The following is a 19,689-nucleotide window of genomic DNA, read 5'->3' as shown; positions in this document are numbered from 1 at the left end:
GATGAAGAAGTTAGGGCCATTTGATGAAGGCTGCGACCTTTGTGCGACCTTGTACTATCATAATGACCATAACTTCTTCATCCGAGTTCCGATTGAGGCGTACAAGGTACCCACGCGAAGCTATTTCAAAGACAAAGATAACGATAGTAAGATAAAAGAATTTGGACATTGTCTTAATAGGAAACGAACTGTTTGAATCAGACCGGAAAACCTGACATGGGAAAATGGCAACCGACAATAAAGTTTGTGACATTACACGAACTTTTTAAAGTTCGTGGGAAAAACCGGAATTCATGGAAAGTTGGTGACTTTAAAAGCAGTTACCCCATAAGTTTATGAGAACGTTCTATAAATAGAAATTTAGATATTTTTATAGGATAATGAAAAAAAATTATTATTATTTTTATGGGACGAAGGGAGGAAAAGTAAGAGAAACTGGAAAGATGGAAAATAATGTATGAAAATACAATGAAGGATAGCGTGTGTTTTAACTATTTAATCTTATATTAAAAAGAGAGAAATAACCATCGAAACTTTCATAACTTAGTAAGCTCTTGAAATATTAAAAAGAGAGAAATAACCATCGAAACTTTCATAACTTAGTAAGCTCTTGAAATATGTTGTATAAACTAAAATAAGTTTAGACAAACACACCTAAGTGTTAACCAAGTTCCAAATATATACACATCGATGCGATGCTAATCATTACCCACTCACCGGTGATAAGGGACAGACGTCACTTTGCTAAGCAAAAATTTTCTTTTTATAATTACGAGTTTTAGATCATATTATAAGATTTGGATTTATGTTATGTTAAAATCATTTTAGGTCATGCCTTGTTAGTATGACCCCTACGTATGACTTTGTTCTGCGTTTCTGTATTTAAATCTGGTCGCAGCAATGTACTGGTCTTTATACAACAATTTTTCTTGAACAGCAATATCCGACACACTATACAACAATCTATTGATTGTTGTGTAGTGTTTGTAATATTGTTGTGTAACGTTTATAATATTGTGTAGTGTTTGTAATATTGTTGTGCGGTGTCATGGTGTCATTTTAAGAGGGGTTATCATTTTAACACAAAACTCTCTCTCTCTATATATATATATATATATAGCAATATTATAAACGTTACACAACAATATTACAAACACTACACAACAATCAATAGATTGCTGTATAGTGTGTCGGATATTGCTGTTCAAGAAAAATTGCTATATAAAGACCAGCACATTGCTGCCCGTCTTTTTCCAGATTTTTTTTTTCCACGTGGCAGCTTATTATTCGTCCACGTGTACAAATGATTGGCTAGAAATGATGGTATGGTGTTATTTTAAGGGGTGGTGGCACCCTAACATGCCCCTATATATATATATGGTTTTGATCTATGAAGACCAGATTTAAATACAGAAACGCAGAACAAAGTCATACGTAGGGGTCATGCTAACAAGGCATGACCTAAAATGATCTTAACATAACATAAATCCAAATCTTATAATATGACCTAAAACTACTTAATTATGACCTTCCGTGTTTTTGGTTAATTATTGACAATTAGATCATCTAATTCTAGGGCCAAGATTTGGACTGCATTTCTAGATTTAAACACATACTTATTTTGATCATCTCCCTATATATATATATATATATAAATATTTTAGATTCAAACCCATACCTAACCCATTAGGGATGATTAAGGGATGGTGATTGTGATTAATGGTCTAATACTTTAATATGCCCACCTTCGGCCGTTCATTTCCACATCAAGCAACCCATTTTCTACTACTACTATCCTTGACATCACATTGTGTAGTTATTGTATAAAACCCATTTCCACACAATCTAAATCTAAAACTACTAATTAATGTGATAATGACAATAGATAAGAAGGCTGCGGCGAGAGAGGAGCATGGACCACCATTAACCGAAATATAATTGGTGGTGCCCCTAAGATTTCATACACTTGTAGTAAAGGCATTCATAATATATAAAAAAATGGGATCCGGACCATTTGGAGAGGGGTCGCAATACAATTTCTTTTAATAAAAAAATTGGATTTATTTTCTAACTATAAAAATAATATAACAACATCATAAAATCAAGATTTAATAGTTCATTTCTATCTATAAATATAATATTACAACAATAAAGAAAATAGTCTTAAGTATTGTAACAGAATAGGACAACTGAGTAATTGAAACAACCAGAAATATAAAGAGCACAAATTTATGTGGTTCACCAACGTTGTGTTGGCTATGTCCACAGGCAAGAACATAGAATAGAATGTATTATGATAGCGGTTTCAGATTCAAGACATACAAACATTAAGAGATACAATTAGGACATTGTTAGAATCCTTATACAAAGAATTTTTAATTTGATATATATATGAGAATATAATTTAAATCGAACTAGTTATGAGAAATGTGGAGTAATATTTTTAGATTTTTAGGATAGGGAAATTTAATATACAAAGTGATCCATATGCTAGTATTGTTATTGCAATGAATCGTGTGTTGGGTGAGTCCAGTTTGATAATATCCTCAAGAGGTGTTCGAAAAATGTTTTATTATTCAGAAACCCAGCCAGTTGGAATTTATTCCAGAATAATAAATTAAGATTTTGAACTAGACGACTCTTGGAAAAAGATAATAATTAATTAAAGTCAAATAGCAGACTTAAATTAATTAATGGATATTTATTTCTTAAACACGAGAAATAATAAATTAAAGAGGTAAAGCCCGGATTACTCGTAATTTAGGATTGGACGGGCAGTTAATATTATTTTACTGTAGTGGCTGATAATAATATTCTGTTGGACTTGTATTAAATCGGGGCTCAATTTAATTAGTAAAAGTCCAACAGGTTTGGCCCAAGTCCGACCTCCATGGATCCCTAATTTGGCCCATCATAACTCTATATATAAAGGAGATTAGGGAGAAGACCAATTAACTAATTTTTATTAAAATTTCGTTCCTCTCTCTTAGAGATTGAACGACATTTATCAGTTCTCATGGAACTGAAGTTTTGGTCTTCTTTCTAATCAAGCCCTTTTGATTCTGACAAGCTTTGCCCACCCAAAGGTCACAATCTGAGTTTGGGATACAGATTAGAAGGTTCGTGGTTGAGTACGAAAAAACATCACGTGGAGAAGGCGCAAACAATCGGCGATTCTTTGGAGAATCAGATCGGTAATTCTAAACCGTAGGAATTCATGAATTAGGGTTTAAATTCCTTTTACATGAATTTTATGTGTTCTAGCATGCAATTGATTGTTTAACATGTGATTAATTGATCCCATAATCAGTTAAATAGATCTGTATGCATGATTTATTTGTGAATGCATGACTTCCGCTGTGCAAGGGGCTCCAATCCCCAGCACCATATACCTTCCATCACATGTTTTAAGTTAAATTCGTGGACACGTTCAAACCGCCCGATTTGAAAAGTGTGCAGCCCATATTGGTTATTTGTTAGCATGTAAAGAGATTGATCATTTTTGCTTATATCGAGTACATTGGGGTGCAATCTGTTAGAGTTTGTATACTAGAAATCACTTTTCGAGTGATTGAATAGTGTTGAAACTCTTATTTCATTTTCCAAAGGAATAAACAGATTATTTTTGTCATAATGTTGTTATGTTTAACATTTAATGGATGTTTATTACATGTTTAAATGTATAAGTAACTTAACAAAGTCTAAGTCTTTGTTTTAGTAGACCGGTTGTGGGCATCGTTTACTTTAAGGTAATACGGTCAGTTCTGAACAAAGAAAAAGAAGAATTTCACAACCTAGATAGGCTTAGACTACCTATCGTGAAAGGTTGCAATATCAGTTCGATTATTTCTAAGCCTTACTGAAATAAGATGACGTTGGTGTGGTATAACACTGAATGGATCTAACAGCGAGACAGTCTTTATGCTATCTACTGAAAGACGAGGTCTCGTAAATTATTATTTCTTAATCAATGTACGTTAGCATTGAGCATACGACATTGATTATGCACTACTTTGACTTACCAAATAGTGCGGGTTTTTCGCAACCCAATAAGCCTGGTATATTGGGTAGTGGTGATTAATATCTAGCGGTGCTAGGATTGCTATTATGTTGAATCGTGCGCGAGGTGAGTCTCGTTTGATAACATCCTCAAGAGAAGCTTGAAATAAGATTTTATAATTCGGAACCTAGCTAGTTGGAGTTTAATTACTCTATGAATAATAAATAAGATTTTCTTGCCGAGTCCTCTCTTGGAATAAATAAGATATTAATTAATTAAGTCCATAGCAGACAATAATTAATTAATGGATGTTTCTATCTTAAGCGCGGGAAATAAATATCAAGAAATGGAAACCCGAAGTACTTATAATTTCAGATTTGGATGGGGAGTGCAATATTACTTCTGTAGTGGCTGCTTGTAATATTCCAATTATAAGCTTATATTAAATTGTGTTTAGTTTAATTAGTAAAAAGCTAATTGGAGGAGCTCATATCCAAAGCCTTCCATAGATCCCTGTATGGGCCCAATATGTGACTTATTATAAATAGGAGAATAAAGGAGATAGAAAATAGACATTATTTTCTTCCAAAATCTCAAACCCCTCTCTACTTAGATAAGGGACGATTTTTTCCTCTTCTTTGAGGGATTGGTTTTCTGCCTTCTTTATTTAAGTCCTAGTACACTGGTGAGATCAGCCCACCCTGATATCAGTTTACAGTCCGGGAACCTGACAGAAGATCCATGGTTTTGTACTATAGATCTTCACGTGGAGAAGGCGCTAGCTATCTTTGATTCTTTGGAGAATCATCAAGGTATAATGGCTAAACCATAAAAAAACATGTTTAGGTTTCAATTAATTTAAAGCATGTTTTATTTGAGTTATGAGCATGATACATGTGATAATTACGCGAATAGAATTTGTCTAAATAATCTGCTAAATAGATCTGAATTATTATGTAATTGATTTATGTGTGCGCTTCCGCTGCCAGTCCCTTCAATTGGTATCAGAGCCAGTCTTTGGCTCTAATTATTTGGATCTAAATTTCGCGAGATTCATGTATGCATGCCTATTTTTTTTCGAAGCATGTTCTTGTTTTTAATTGTTATAATTTTATGCATGATGAACTTAAGAACAATCGAAACAAAGAACTCAAATATTTGGAACGCACGAGAAGTGCGATTCGTCGGCGCTTGCGCTGAGACGAATCGCGCGACATGCGATCCAATTAGGGTTGTCGAGCGAGTGGGAGCTTCGGAGGTGATCAACCGGCGACGCGCAGACGAGGATGGACTCGTGCACGCCGCCGGCGAGACCGCCGGATCCGGAGAGGCCTCGGAAATCACGCCAATCGAGTGGGAGCAAGGAGTGATCATGCGGCGACGTGAAAACGAGCGAGGGCTCGTCCACGTCGCCGGCAAGACCGCGGGCCCTGCACTCCCCGGACTCGACGACGAATGACAATGGTGGTGGTCGCCGGAAACTGCTGCTCGTCCGAGAGCAGCGGCGGTTCCACCGCCAAGAAACCCTAACCCTAACCGAACCCTAACCCTAGTCGAGCCTTGGCCGATCGTCGCTGGAAGACGAACGGCAGCAGATGAAGTTCGCCGGAGAATCGTGGCAACAGCCGCGCGCTGGCTGACGTCGACGGAGGGAGCGCGACGATGCAGCTTGCACCGTCGCGATGCATGGCGTATTCATGCCGGAGAAGTAGGGCGGAAGCGTTTTCCGGCGAGGGCTGGACGGCCAACCGCCGTTCCGGCTAGACCTTCGTCGGAAATCTCATCGTCGTTGATCGTGCGAACCTCGATCACGATAAAATATTATTTTAATGATTATTTGATTCCATAATTAAAAGATATCATTAAAATATTACTATTTAATAGAAATAAAATATTTTGGGAAGATTTCCCTAGATTTTAGGAATATTTAGATTATTGACCATATCTATGGATATATTTTATTCTTAGATGATATGGACAAGAATAATTTAATAGTTTCCTAATTATATTATATATCTAGAATCCTTATAAGGATAGATATGTAGGATTTCATTAAATAATAAAAATATCTTATTCTCTTCCCAATCTTAATAAGGAATTAATTTAAAGTTTATTTATTCATGTCTGTCAAAGATATAAATAATTAATTATTTTAGATAAATCTTATAGAAGACGTGAATATGGATTAAACTTTAGTAATTAATATATTATCCTTTAATAAGATGTTTAAAAGATTATAAAAGATTTAATTATCCAGTCAATTAAATACCAACAAAATTTAGTTAAGCCTTTAATCTGCACTAAGGCTAAGGATAATTAATGAAAAACCATAACTTAAATATCTAAGCGATAATTACGAACTAAGTTTGTATATGGTCTCCATCGATTGGTCCACAACTTATGAAGCTAATTTCTGAATCTTATCGCTACCCATGCTATGGGGACGATAATCCTAAGAAATAGCGAGTTCATATAAGTGGACTTCTCAAATGTAAATAGTATGGACTAGAAGGTAGTTTCCAATATTATCGCCACCCATGTTGTGGGGACAATAATCCTAAGAAATTACAAGTTTCAGAAGTTCAAACAGAATTTACGAGATAGCTTGTTCTTGTTATCAACGCATGAGCATTGTTATGGGAGTGTGTTGTAGAAACGAGATTCTGTAATGCTAAATCTGATGGTCGTGCTTAGGCAACATTTGGCGGCCATGTCATGCTGCGGTCTCTGGACTATTCGTCGGTGTTGTGTCCAGTAAAAATGTTAAAATTTTAATGCGTATTGACCTCTGCTTGAGGGTACAAAATTTTAATTTTACAGTTGTGAGAATTTGAAAAGTTTTATGGTTAATCTCCTCAATTTCATCACATAAGTTTATGACAAATAGTAAATATTCTGTTTTGCAGTGCAAACTAAATTGTCAACATGTCACTCAATCCTCTTTCTGCAATTCTTAAAGAAAACAAACTCGAGGGCCAAAATTACATAGAATGGAAACAAAATTTGGACATTGTTCTCACGGCTGATGAGTATAAATTTGTGCTCACTACTCCACGGCCCCCAGTTCCGGCGGCTAACGCCGCACAGGCAGTGCAAGATGCTATAGACAGTGGCACAAGGCGAATGAGATGGCTAAGTGTTATATGTTGGCCTCCGTGTCAACAGTGCTTAGACATCAGCGTGCCACCATGGCGACTGCCGCCGATATCATGCAAAATCTCACAAATCTCTTTGGTACTCGGAATCAAACGACTAAGTCTCAAGCCTTTCGGAGTGTCATTTGCAAGATTATGAAGGAAGGCTCGTCTGTGCGGGACCATGTCCTCGAGATGATGAGCCACCCCAATCAAATTGAGGTTTTGGGGGGCGTCATTGATGCTGAGTCCCAAGTTACTATCATCCTTCAAAGTCTGCCCCTAGCTTTCAGCAGTTCAAGCTCAACTTTGAGATGAACAAGAGAAATTACACCTTGGCTGAGTTGTTGATTGAACTTCAGTCGACAGAGGATCTCATGAACCAAGCTAAGGCTGCGATGGTTAGTTCGTCACATCGTTCCTCTGGCCCTAGGCCTGGCGCAGGAAAGAGGAAAGTGACGAACCAGGTCGCACCTAAGGAAGCTAAGGGAAAGAAAAAGAGGAGGCCGGAAAAGAAGCAAATAGGAAAGTGTTTCAGGTGTGGAGAAAAGGGGCATTGGAAGCCAGACTGCCCTAAAAAGGGTAAGGCTTCAGGTATGCACCAAGCTCTAGTTGTCGAGTCATGTTTGGCTTTAACTTCATCTCATACTTGGGTTATAGACACTGGAGCGATTGATCATATTTGTTTTGATCCTGACTTAATGCAGGTGATAAGACGGCTATATGATGGAGAGATCGAAATCCAGCTGGGCGACGCTACTAAAGTGGTGGCCGTAGCAGTGGGAGACGTATATTTGCGTTTTAGTAGTGATAGATTTTTGGTTATGAAGAATATTTTGTTGATACCTTCTTTTAGAAGTAATTTAATTTCAGTTTCTAAATTGGTTTTTGATGGATATTCGATTTCTTTTAATGACAGTTGTGTTATTAAGAAAGATGGTTCTTATATCTGTCGTGGTATCATGGAAAACAATCTGTACACAATCATATCTACACAATTTAATAATCGCAAATTAGAACTCAATAATGCATCGGAAATTTCAAAGAAAAGAAAAGAACCTTCAATTTCAATGAACGAAACGTACTTATAGCACCTTAGACTTGGTCATGCCAACCAAAGGAGGATTCAAACTCTCGTGGATCAAGACCTTCTTAAAGGACTAGATACTGAATCATTTTCCATGTGTGAATCCTGCTTGGAAGGCAAGATGACTAAGAGACCTTTTAGGGCGAAAGGTAATAGGGCAAGGAAGTACTAGAACTCGTTCATACTGATGTGTGTGGACCAATGTCAACCGAGGCAAGAGGCGGCTTTCGCTACTTCATCACCTTTATTGATGATTACTCGAAAGTTGGATATGTTTATTTGATTCGCTTTAAGTCTGAAGCTTTTGACAAGTTCAAGGAGTTTAAGGCTTATGCTGAGACGCATCATGGAAAACGTATCAAAAGCCTGCAATCTGATCGCGGAGGCGAATACCTCAGTGCCGAGTTTTGGACTACTTATTGGTAGAGGGAATTGAATCCTAACTGACTGCGCTGGGCAGCAGAATGGCGTAGCTGAAAGAAGGAACATGACCTTGTTAAACATGGTCCGATCGATGATGAGTTATGCACGACTGCCTATTTCGTTTTGGGGACATGCCTTGCTTTCCGCGAGCCATATTTTAGACAATTTACCGTCAAAATCTGTTCCTGCCACTCCATATGAGTTGTGGAATGGGCGCAAGCCCAATCTAGAGCATCTCAAGATATGGGAGTGTCCAACTCATGTTTTGGAAAATGATCCAACTAAGCTGGACTCAAGGACAGAGGTATGTTTGTTTATAGGATACCCAAAAGGATCGAAAGCTTATGAATTCTATAGTCTCCGAGACAAGAAAATCATTGTGAGTACTCACGCGACATTCTTAGAGGAAGACTTTGTTATGAATCATAAACCCAGCAGTGAGGTGGCTCTTGATGAGCTCACTTCAGTCACAAGTTCCATTAACCAAGAACAAGTACCTATTGTACAACCAATTCCTGAACCTTCAACTTCTACACCTAATTGTGTAGTGCCGCGCCGCAGTGGGAGGGTCTCTCATGAACCCGAAAGGTACATTGGTTTGGGAGAATCCATGGATCACTCCTCGGACAACAATGTACTAGATCGCTGAAATTTTTGCAGAGGCGCAGGCGGATGTCGATCATTGCCAATGGGTAAGTGCAATGGATTCAGAACTACAATCTATGATAGACAAAGATGTCTATGATTTATCTGTCCTACCCGAAGGCTGTACTGTCATTGGGAGCAAGTGGATATACAAACGTAAACGTGGACCCGATGGACGAATTAAAGTCTTTAAAGCAAGAGTAGTGGCTAAGGGGTACACCCAAAAGGAAGGTGTCGATTACGACGAGACATTCTCCCCAGTGGCCATGCTCAAACCGATCCGGATACTATTGTCTATAGCAACTTACATGGATTGGGATGTGTGGCAGATGGACGTTAAGACCGCGTTCTTGAACGGTAGTCTTGAGGAGACCATCTACATGGAACAACCCGAGGGTTATGCCGTCAAGGGCAAAGAGCACATGGTTTGGAAGCTTAAGAAGGCCATTTATGGCCTCAAGCAAGCATCTAGATCATGGAATCAGTGTTTCGATCAGACTGTTCACAAGTTTGGATTCGAAAAATGCCCTAACGAGAACTGCGTGTACAAGAAGGTTGAGAAGGGGAATGTGGCATTCTTAGTTTTATATGTAGATGACATTCTTCTAATTGGAAACAATAAAAAGATGTTGTCATCAGTACGAACGTGGTTGTCAAACCAGTTCGAGATGAAGGATATGGGAGACGCGGGACACATTCTAGGTATCAAGGTCCTACGGGACCGTGAGAAAAGGATGTTGTGCTTATCTCAAGAGCCTTACATCGACATTGTACTTAGTCGTTTTAGCATGCAAGATGCCAAGAAAGGTTTCTTACCTTTTAGACATGGCATCCATTTATCTCAAGAGATGCAGGTGCTGGCAGTGGAAGCGCATGCAATATAAATCACATAATAATCAGATCTATTTAGCAGATTATTTAGACAAAACCTATTCGCGTAATTATCACATGTATCATGCTCATAACTTGAATTAATCATGCTTTAAGAATATTGAAACCTAAAACATGCTTTTCTACGGAGCAGAAAAATACCTAATTAATTCTCCAAAGAATTGAAGATGGCTAGCTTCTTCTCCACGTGATGCTTTGAGTACTAAACCACAAATCTTCTCTCTGGTTCCCGAACTGTATCCCAATATCAGTGTGGGCTGATCTTACTACAATACTAGGACTTAAATAAAGAAGACAGAAGAAATCCTTTTTGGAATAGGAGAAGATTTCGAAAATCTCCTCAGCTTAGGAGAGGAATTTCGAAAATTACACTAATCTGAATTGTGTTATTTCTGTCTCCTTTATTCTCCTATTTATATTAAGTTCCTTTTGGGCCCAGACAGGGATCTATGGAAGGCTTTGGATATGGGCTCATCCAATTTACTTTTCACTAATTAAATTGAACCCACAATTTAATATAAGTTATAATTGGAATATTACGAGCAGCCACTACAGAAGTAATATTGAACTCTCCCCATCCAAATCCGAAATTATAAGTAATCCGGGTTTCCGTTTAACTTTCATTTCCCGTGCTTAAGATTAAAATGTCCATTAATTAATTAATGTCTGCTATTGACTTAATTAATTAACTTCTTATTAATTCCAAGAGTGGACTTAGCATGAAACGCTTATTTATTATTCATAGAGTAATCACACTCCAACTAGCTAGGTTCCGAATAATAAAACCTTGTTTTGCGCTCCTCTTGAGGACATTATCAAACGAGACTCAGCTCGTGCACGATTCAATATAATAGCAATCCTAGCACCGCTAGGTATCGATCACCACTACCCAATATATCAGGATAATTGGGTTACGAAAAACCCGCACCATTTGATAAGTCAAAGTAGTGCATAATCAATACCGTATGCTCAATGCTAACCTACATTGATTAAGAAACAAATATTTATCAAGACCTCACCTTTCAGTAGATAGCCTAAGGCAAGTCTTGCTGTTAGATCCGTTCAGTGCTATACCACACCAATGTCATCTTATTTCAGTAAGGCTTAGAAATATGCGGACTGACATTGCAACCTTTCTCGATGGATAGTCCAATTCCATCTAGGTTGTGAAATTCATATTTTTCTTTGTTTAGAACTGACCGTATTACCTTAAAGTGGACGACGCCCACAACCGGTCTACTGAAACAAAGACTTAGACTTCGTTAAGTTAACTTATACATTTAAACATGCATTAACATCCATTAAATGTAAAACATAACAACATTATGACAAAAATAATCTGTTTTATTCATTGGAAAATAAAATAAGAGTTTTACAGTATTCAATCACTCGAAACGTGATTTCTAGTATACAAACTCTAACAAAGAGATGTGTCCTAAGACAGTATCTGAGATAGCAGAGATGAGAAGGATACCATACGCTTCGGCAGTTGGTAGTCTCATGTATGCTATGCTTTGTACAAGGCCTGATATTTGCTTTGCTGTTGGCATGGTAGCAAGATATCAATCAAATTTGGGCCAAGGACATTGGACTGCAGTAAAGAACATACTCAAGTACCTTAAACGGACTAAGGACTATGTTCTAGTTTACAAAGAAGGCGAGCTCTGTCATCTGGGATATACTGATTCAGACTTTCAAGCTGATCAAGACTCGAGGAAATCTACTTCTGGTTATGTGTTTACCATAGGAGGTGGAGCCGTAATTTGGAAGAGTGTAAAGCAGAAATTTATTGCATACTCTACCATGGAAGCCGAATATGTGGCCGCTTCGGAGGCTGCAAAAGAGGCTGTATGGCTCAAGAACTTTCTTATGGACTTAGGAATCTGCCCAAGAGCATCACCATTTATTGTGACAATTCTGGTGCTGTGGCAAATTCGAACGAACCAAGAACAACATTCTCTTACCTCGGTTCCTAAGAACCTTGATACCGAGAATGTGTCCCGCATCTCCCATATCTTTCATCTCGAACTGGCGGGACAACCAAGTTCGCACTGATGACAACATCTTTTTATTGTTTCCAATTAGAAGAATGTCATCTACATACAAAACTAAGAACACAACATTTCCTTTTTCAATCTTCTTATACACACAGCTTTCATTAGGGCATTTTTCGAATCCAAACTTTTGAACGGTTTGATCGAAACACTGGTTCCATGATCTAGACGCTTGCTTGAGGCCATAAATGGCCTTCTTAAGCTTCCAAACCATATGTTCCTTGCCCTTTATCACATAGCCTTCGGGTTGTTCCATGTAGATGGTCTCCTCAAGACTCCCGTTTAAAAACGCAGTCTTAACGTCCATCTGCCATACTTCCCAATCCATGTAAGCTGCTATAGACAAAAGTATACGGATCGATTTGAGCATGGCCACTGGGGAGAAGGTCTCATCGTAATCGATGCCTTCCTTTTGGGTATACCCCTTAGCCACTAGTCTTGCCTTGAAGACTTTAACTCGTCCATCGGGTCCACGTTTACGTTTATATATCCACTTGCTCCCAATGGCAGTACAGCCTTCGGGTAGGACAGATAAATCGTAGACGTCTTTGTCTACCATTGATTGTAGTTCCGAATCCATTGCTTTCACCCATTCGCAATGATCGACATCTGCCTGCGCCTCTGCAAAATTCCAGGGATCAAGTACATTGCTGTCCGAGGAGTGATCCATGCACTCACCCAAACCAATGTATCTATCGGGCTCATGAGAGACCCTCCCACTGCGGCGCGGCACTACAATATCTGGAGTATTAGTTGAAATTTCTGGAATTGTTGTTACACTAGGTGATTGTTCTTGGTTAATGGAAGTTGTGACTTGAGTTAGCTCTTCAAGAGCCATCTCACTGCTGGACTTATGATTCATTACATAGTCTTCCTCTAAGAATGTGGCATGAGTGCTCACAATCACTTTCTGATCTCTGAGACTATAGAATTCATAAGCTTTCGTTCCTCTAGGGTATCCTATAAACACACAAACCTCAGTCCTAGACTCCAGCTTAGTTGGATCCTTTTCCAATACATGAGCCGGACACCCCCATACTCTGAGATGTTCTAGATTGGGTTTTCGCCCATTCCACAACTCATATGGGGTAGTAGGAACTGATTTAGAAGGTAAGTGGTCTAAGAGATCAGTTGCGGAAAGCAACGCATGCCCCCAAAACGAAACAGGTAACCGTGCATAACTCATCATCGAGCGGACCATATTTAATAAGGTCCTATTCCTTCTTTCAGCTACGCCATTCTGCTGGGGTGTGCCCGGCGCAGTCGTTTGGGATTGAATTCCCGCCACTGATAAGTACTCCAAAAACTCGGCACTTAGGTACGCGCCTCCGCGATCAGATCGCAGGCATTTGATAGTCTTGCCATGACGCGTCTCTACTTTAGCCTTAAACTCCTTGAACTTGTCAAAAGTTTCAGACTTGTAGCGCATCAAATAGACATATCCAACTTTCGAGAAGTCATCTATAAAGGTGACAAAGTATCGATAGCCGCCCCTTGCCTCGGTTGACATTGGTCCACACACATCAGTATGAATGAGCTCAAGTACTTCCTTGGCCCTATTCCCCTTTGACCTAAAAGGTCTCTTAGTCATCTTGCCTTCGAGACAGGATTCACACTTCGAAAACGGTTCCTTCTCAAGACCTTTAATAAGATCTTGATCAACCATCGTATGAATCCTTCTTTCGTTGGCATGACCAAGTCGTAGGTGCCATAAGTACGTATCATTCATTGAACTTGAAGGTTCTTTTCTTTTCTTAGAAATTTTCGATGTAGCATTGAGTTCAGATTTGCGTTGATTAAATTGTGTAGAAGTGATCGTGTACAGATTATTTTCCATGATACCACGACAGATATAAGAACCATCTTTCTTAATAACGCAATTGTCATTAAAAGAAATCGAATATCCATCAAAAGACAATTTAGAAACTGAAATTAAATTTCTTCTAAAAGAGGGTATCAACAAAACATTCTTCAAAATAAAAAATCTATCACTAGAAAAACGTAAATAAACGTCTCCCACTGCAACGACCGCCACTTTCGTAGCGTCGCCCAGCTGGACTTCGATCTCACGATCATGTAGCCGTCTTGTCACCTGCATTAAGTCAGGATCAAAACATATATGATCAGTTGCTCCAGTATCAATAACCCAAGTATGAGTAGATGTCGAAGCCAAACATGACTCGACTACTAGAGCATGGTGCATACCTGTAGCCTTGCCCTTTTTAGGACAATCTGGCTTCCAATGACCTTTCTCTCCACATTTGAAGCACTTTCCTGTTTGCTTCTTGTCACCCCGCTGTTTCTTCTTTCCCTTAGCATTCTTAGCTGCCACTGGGTTCGGTGCCTTTTTCTTTCCTTTTCTAGGCTTAGAGCCAGAGGAATTAGGTGCCAAACTCATCATAGCTACCTTAGCTTGAACCATGAGGTCCTCCGCCGACTGAAGTTCAGTCAGCAGCTCTGCCAAAGTGTAATTCCGCTTGTTCATCTCGAAGTTGAGCTTGAACTGTTGGAAGCTAGGGGGAAGACTCTGAAGGATAATAGTAACCTGGGACTCGGGATCGATCGTCCCTCCCAATACCTCAATTTGGTTGAGGTGACTCATCATCTCGAGGACGTGTTGCCTCACAGACGAGCCTTCCTTCATAGACTTCGTCATGATACTCCGAAAAGCTTGAGACTTAGCCGTTCGATTCTGAGTACCAAAAAGATTTGCGAGATTTGTCATGATCTCGGCGGCAGTTTCCATGGCAGAATGCTGATGCTTGAGTACTAATGACATAGAAGCCAACATATAGCACTTAGCCATCTCATTCGCCTTATGCCACCGTCTATGCGCATCTCGCAATGCTTGGCTGGCATTAGCAGCCGGCACAGCTGGGCGTGGAGTAGTGAGCACGAACTTGTACTCTTCGGCTGTGAGAACGATATCCAAGTTTTGTTTCCATTCGATGTAATTTTGGCCTTCGAGTTTGTTTTCTTTGAGAATGGCAGAAAGAGGATTAAAAGACATCTTGACGGATTTTATTGCACTGCAAACAGAAGATTTTACTATTTGTCATAAACTTATGTAAGGAAATTGAGTAGATTAACCATAAAACTTTTCAAAATCTTACAACAGCAAAATTAATAAATTGTGTCACGACCACAACTCCCTAGTGCTAGTGAGCGTAGCTATTTCGCGACTAAAAATTCTCAATAATCAAGGGACAACAATAAAAGGATGAAATCACTTAAATCAATAGTATCAAAGGCATATGGGTTCATAGTCAAAACGTGTTCAGAGTATCAAGACTAAGTTCATAGCTTTCTAGCACATAATTCTAGATTTGCAGCGGAAGAGTCCAAGACAAAATAGCACGTATGAAGACATGCTACTTTGGGTTACCTAACTACTTATTTAAAAGTCTTGTCCCAACACCTTCGCCTCCTCGTACACGTTCAACCTGCACATTAAAAAAAAAAAAACATGCAGGGCTGAGTATTTGATATACTCAGTGGGCACATTGCCAAAAATGGTTTTATCTTTAATTGTCAATGCCAGAGTTGAGTGATCACGGGGTTTTACTTAAAAAGACCCGAGTCACTAAAATACTTTTCCTTTAGTAAAGATTTGATTGCGCAATCACATAACATAGATATACCATATCTGAAACTGATGTGAACCGGGAATGTGGCCACATTCCACGACGGTCACTGGACCGGCCAACCCCTTTTGTTAGCTCACGGTCCCCTTATGTGTACACTAGTCCGAGTAGGGTTTGCGGCCCTACTGGGACCCGAATTCGATTTAACTTGATTTGGCATAGCCAAGCAGATAGGTAATCATAAAACAAAACATGGCATGACAACATACTTGAGCAAAGATTCACATTTTCATACTGAAATCACATTTTGAAAGAAATGCCCACCTCAAAAGCTAAAGCTCTTTCCGTAATTTCCTTAACTTGGCCTTAGATGACGTTCGTAGACGCCCCTTTAGGAAATAGCATAATATTTAATTAGACTTTGATAAATCAATTAAGCTTAAACGTGGATGCATCCTAAGTGCGTGATCATTTTATTCCTTTTCCTTAATTCATAAAAAAGAGTCCCTGAGTACTAAAATAGACTCGAGGTCTTTTCATCATTTCGCACCATAAATTACTCGAGCGCTAATACTAAAGTCTGGGAATTAAATTTATCATCGTGAAAAAAATTTAGCGGACCATTACTTAACCTCAATTATTTGATTTAGCAACATAGGTGGGCTCATGATTTAATTAGGCTAGAGCAAACTCCCATTTTATTTTAATTATTAGCCCAACTCCTTAGATTATTTAAAGAATTGGTCCATTAATTAACAAAACCTTAGCCCATGCATTTAATTTATAGAGGCCCAAAAGAAGAAAAGGAGAGGCCCAAATGAAAGAGGCCCAATTTCTTCCTCCCTCAAAACTATCGGCCTCTCTCTCTCAAAACACAAAATCCCCAAAATCAAAATCAAAAACCCCAATTCCTAATCCTTGCTTTGGAGAGGAACGACGGCGCATCTCCCCCCCCTTCGTCGCCGGCTCCAGCTCTGGATCGACGGCGCGCCTGTGTCGCCGTTATCGCGCGGCGAGCTCCGCCGTCGCCGCTGCTCCAACTCTCTCTCTCCTTCTTCCCTTCTAATCTCTCCCTCCTTCGGCTGCTACGCCGCGCCTCTGAAATTCCCCTCTCCGCTCATCCTTTGCTCGTTCTCGGCGATTCAGCGCCGTCGCCGACGTCTCCGGCTGAGGTAGACGCGGCTTGGCCCGCCTTGAAGACCAGCCCGCCGTCGCCTCATCTTTATTAGCGGAGTCGCCGACAGGAAGGAGGCATCGCCTCTCTTTCTCCCTGCCTCCGGCGTTCTCCTGGCTCCCTCCGGCGAATTCTCTACCGCCGTCATCGCAGCTCGCCGTCCGGCAGCTCTCCCATCACTCCTTGCTCCAAAGCTAAGTTTTTTTTCCTCTCATTTATTTCCTTGTAACAATACTATGTTTCAAAGATGAAGTCTTAGTGTATCTTACTGTGTGATGTTGAAACCATCTTGGGTAGTAATTTAATTGGGGAAAACTTTGATATCAAAACTTGTACATGAGGCCTACTGTGTTGGTTTGTATTCTTACTCAAAGTATGGGTTCTATCAGTCGATATTGCTAAGTTCACATTGGATTTTTGAGCACCTATAGTTCTAAGTTCTTGATTATCTATGATTGGCTATCATGATGCATTGGTGAGGGTGGGCTATGGAATACCTCTCCTTTGCGATTCTCGTTTTACGGCTGCTTCTCCGTGTTGCCGCTGCCCCTCCTCGCCTTCTTGCTCCTCCCGATTCCTTGCTGCACTCCTTGATTGTGAGTGAATTTGTGGTTTCTGGGGAGGGAGTCAGGGGCGGTTTATGGTGGTTTATATAGGCGAAGTGTGGTGTACTCGTGAGGCCTTAAATGGCTGTCAAAGCTCTTTGTTTTCATGCTGCAGATGGCACCTTTAGTTTACTTCCTTTGTCTCTTTCTTGAAACATAAGTACTACCTTCATTAGGTTACTTTGTTTGATGTGCAGGGGAAGCAGGTGGCTGTTCGGTTTGGGCTGATTTGGCGCAGCTGGAGGGACACGTTTTGGGCTAGCTGATCAGCAAGGTATCGGTCAAAGGATAGGTTGCCACTCCAAAAGAGGCAAGTCTCAAATTCTTGGCAGCAATGAGAGGTAAATTCTAAATGTTTTATCTCAGTTGTCCCTTCATTCATTTATTACTTAGTACACAGGTTTGCAGCCTTGTACTCCTAAGTTTTAAGAATTTTTGTTTTCACATACAGCTCTCGGTTTGGTGCATTGGCTGTGTAGGAGTGTACCTCCCATTTTGGGATCATTTAGACCTCCTTTGGTAAAGAAAGGATGCCTCCTTCCTTGTTTGGTTTGATGTTGGGAAAAGTAATCTAAAATATTTATTAGTTTTGTAGGTTCTTGCAGGTTTAATGGCAGATAAAGGAAAAGGGTTTTTTTAAAAAAAAATTGGGGATGTGGCCTGGGATCGAGACGAGGCAGTCGGGCTGGCTGCACGGGCCTTCGGGCTGCCCTCTAAGTCTTTGGGCCGAAAGAAATCTCGTGTTCGAGAGTCGAGGCCCAACTCTTTGTATATTTGTATTCTTAAATTCTTTTTTTTTTTTTTTGTCAACACATGTGTAAATCATTTTTATTTCTTGACGTTTATTGTATTTCACACGTATATACGAAAATCTGTTTTAGTTTGATCGACACTCTTCAAATTAGCAACCAAGCAAGACCATCGACTAATATTTCTGATTTGAAAACAACAAACATTTCTCTAGGTTGACATTAGTCTTAAAGAAAAGGTAACAAAGAGCGGGTATTACATTCTACCCACCTTAGCAAAAATTTCGTCCCGAAATTTTGCTTATGTTACTCAAACAGCTCTGGGTACCTTTCCTTCATCTTGTCTTCAAATTCCCACGTAGCTTCCTCGTGACCATGGTGTTTCCATAAAACTTTCACCGTTACAATAGATTTGTTCCTCAGTTCCTTGACCTTCCTATCCAATATTTCCTCTGGCTTCTCTTCATAGCTTAAGTCTGGTTCCAAAACCATTTCCTCTTGGTGGACTATGTGTTTCGGGTCGAACACGTATTTCCTCAATTGTGATACGTGAAAGACATTGTGTACATTCCCGAAACTCGGTGGGAGTGCCAATCCGTACGCCACAGGACCCACTTCTTCTAGAATCTCGTAGGGTCCGATGAAACGTGGCCTTAGCTTGCCCTTGACGCCGAATCTCGTAATCCCTTTAGACGGAGATACTTTCAGAAAAACTTTGTCTCCCGCCTTGAACTGCAGATTGGTTCGGCGAGCATCCGCGTAAGACTTCTGCCTATCTTGAGCTTCCTTGATTCTCTCACGGATCTGACGGACAATCTCTATCATTTCCTTTACAGAATCCGGTCCGAGTATCTTTCTCTCTCCGACTTCATTCCTGTAAAGCGGTGGTCTACATTTCTTTCCATACAATGCTTCATTTGGGGCCATGTTTATAGATGCTGACAACTGTTGTTGTAAGCAAACTCTATAAATGGTAGTACTAGCTCCAAGTTTCCTCCACGGTTGAGCACTACGGCTCTCAGCATATCTTCCAAGGTCTGGATTGTCCTCTCAGACTGCCCATCAGTCTGTGGATGGAATGCCGTACTGAATTCAATCTGGTGCCTAGCTCTTGCTGCAGGCTTATCCAAATCTAGAAGTAAATTTCGTATCACGGTCTGATGTGATCGTCACCGGTATTCCATGTAATCGTATGATCTCTTGCACGTAGATTTGAGCTAACTTGTTCGATTCGTAAGTAATACGAACTGGTACGAAGTGCGCGCTTTTGGTGAGGCGATCTATAATCACCCAAATAACAATCCTGTCACGAAGTGCGCGCTTTTGGTGAGGCGATCTATAAT

At 39.8% G+C, this 19,689-nt stretch overlaps 1 long non-coding RNA gene across 1 annotated transcript; it reads left to right on the top strand.

The window, feature by feature from the left end:
• Window positions 1-16,682: 16,682 nt before the first annotated feature.
• On the top strand, window positions 16,683-18,445 carry LOC148923173 (uncharacterized). Its single transcript, XR_016132617.1, has 3 exons — window positions 16,683-17,938; window positions 18,049-18,116; window positions 18,193-18,445. It is a non-coding gene; the product is annotated as an uncharacterized LOC148923173 (long non-coding RNA).
• The last annotated feature ends 1,244 nt before the right edge of the window (window positions 18,446-19,689 follow it).

The sequence above is a fragment of the Salvia hispanica genome, chromosome 6 (genome assembly GCF_029641045.1).
Source record: "Salvia hispanica isolate PSC_SH4W2 chromosome 6, Shi_PSC_v1, whole genome shotgun sequence".
Lineage (NCBI taxonomy): Eukaryota > Viridiplantae > Streptophyta > Magnoliopsida > Lamiales > Lamiaceae > Salvia > Salvia hispanica.
This window is presented reverse-complemented; position numbering and strand designations above follow the sequence as displayed.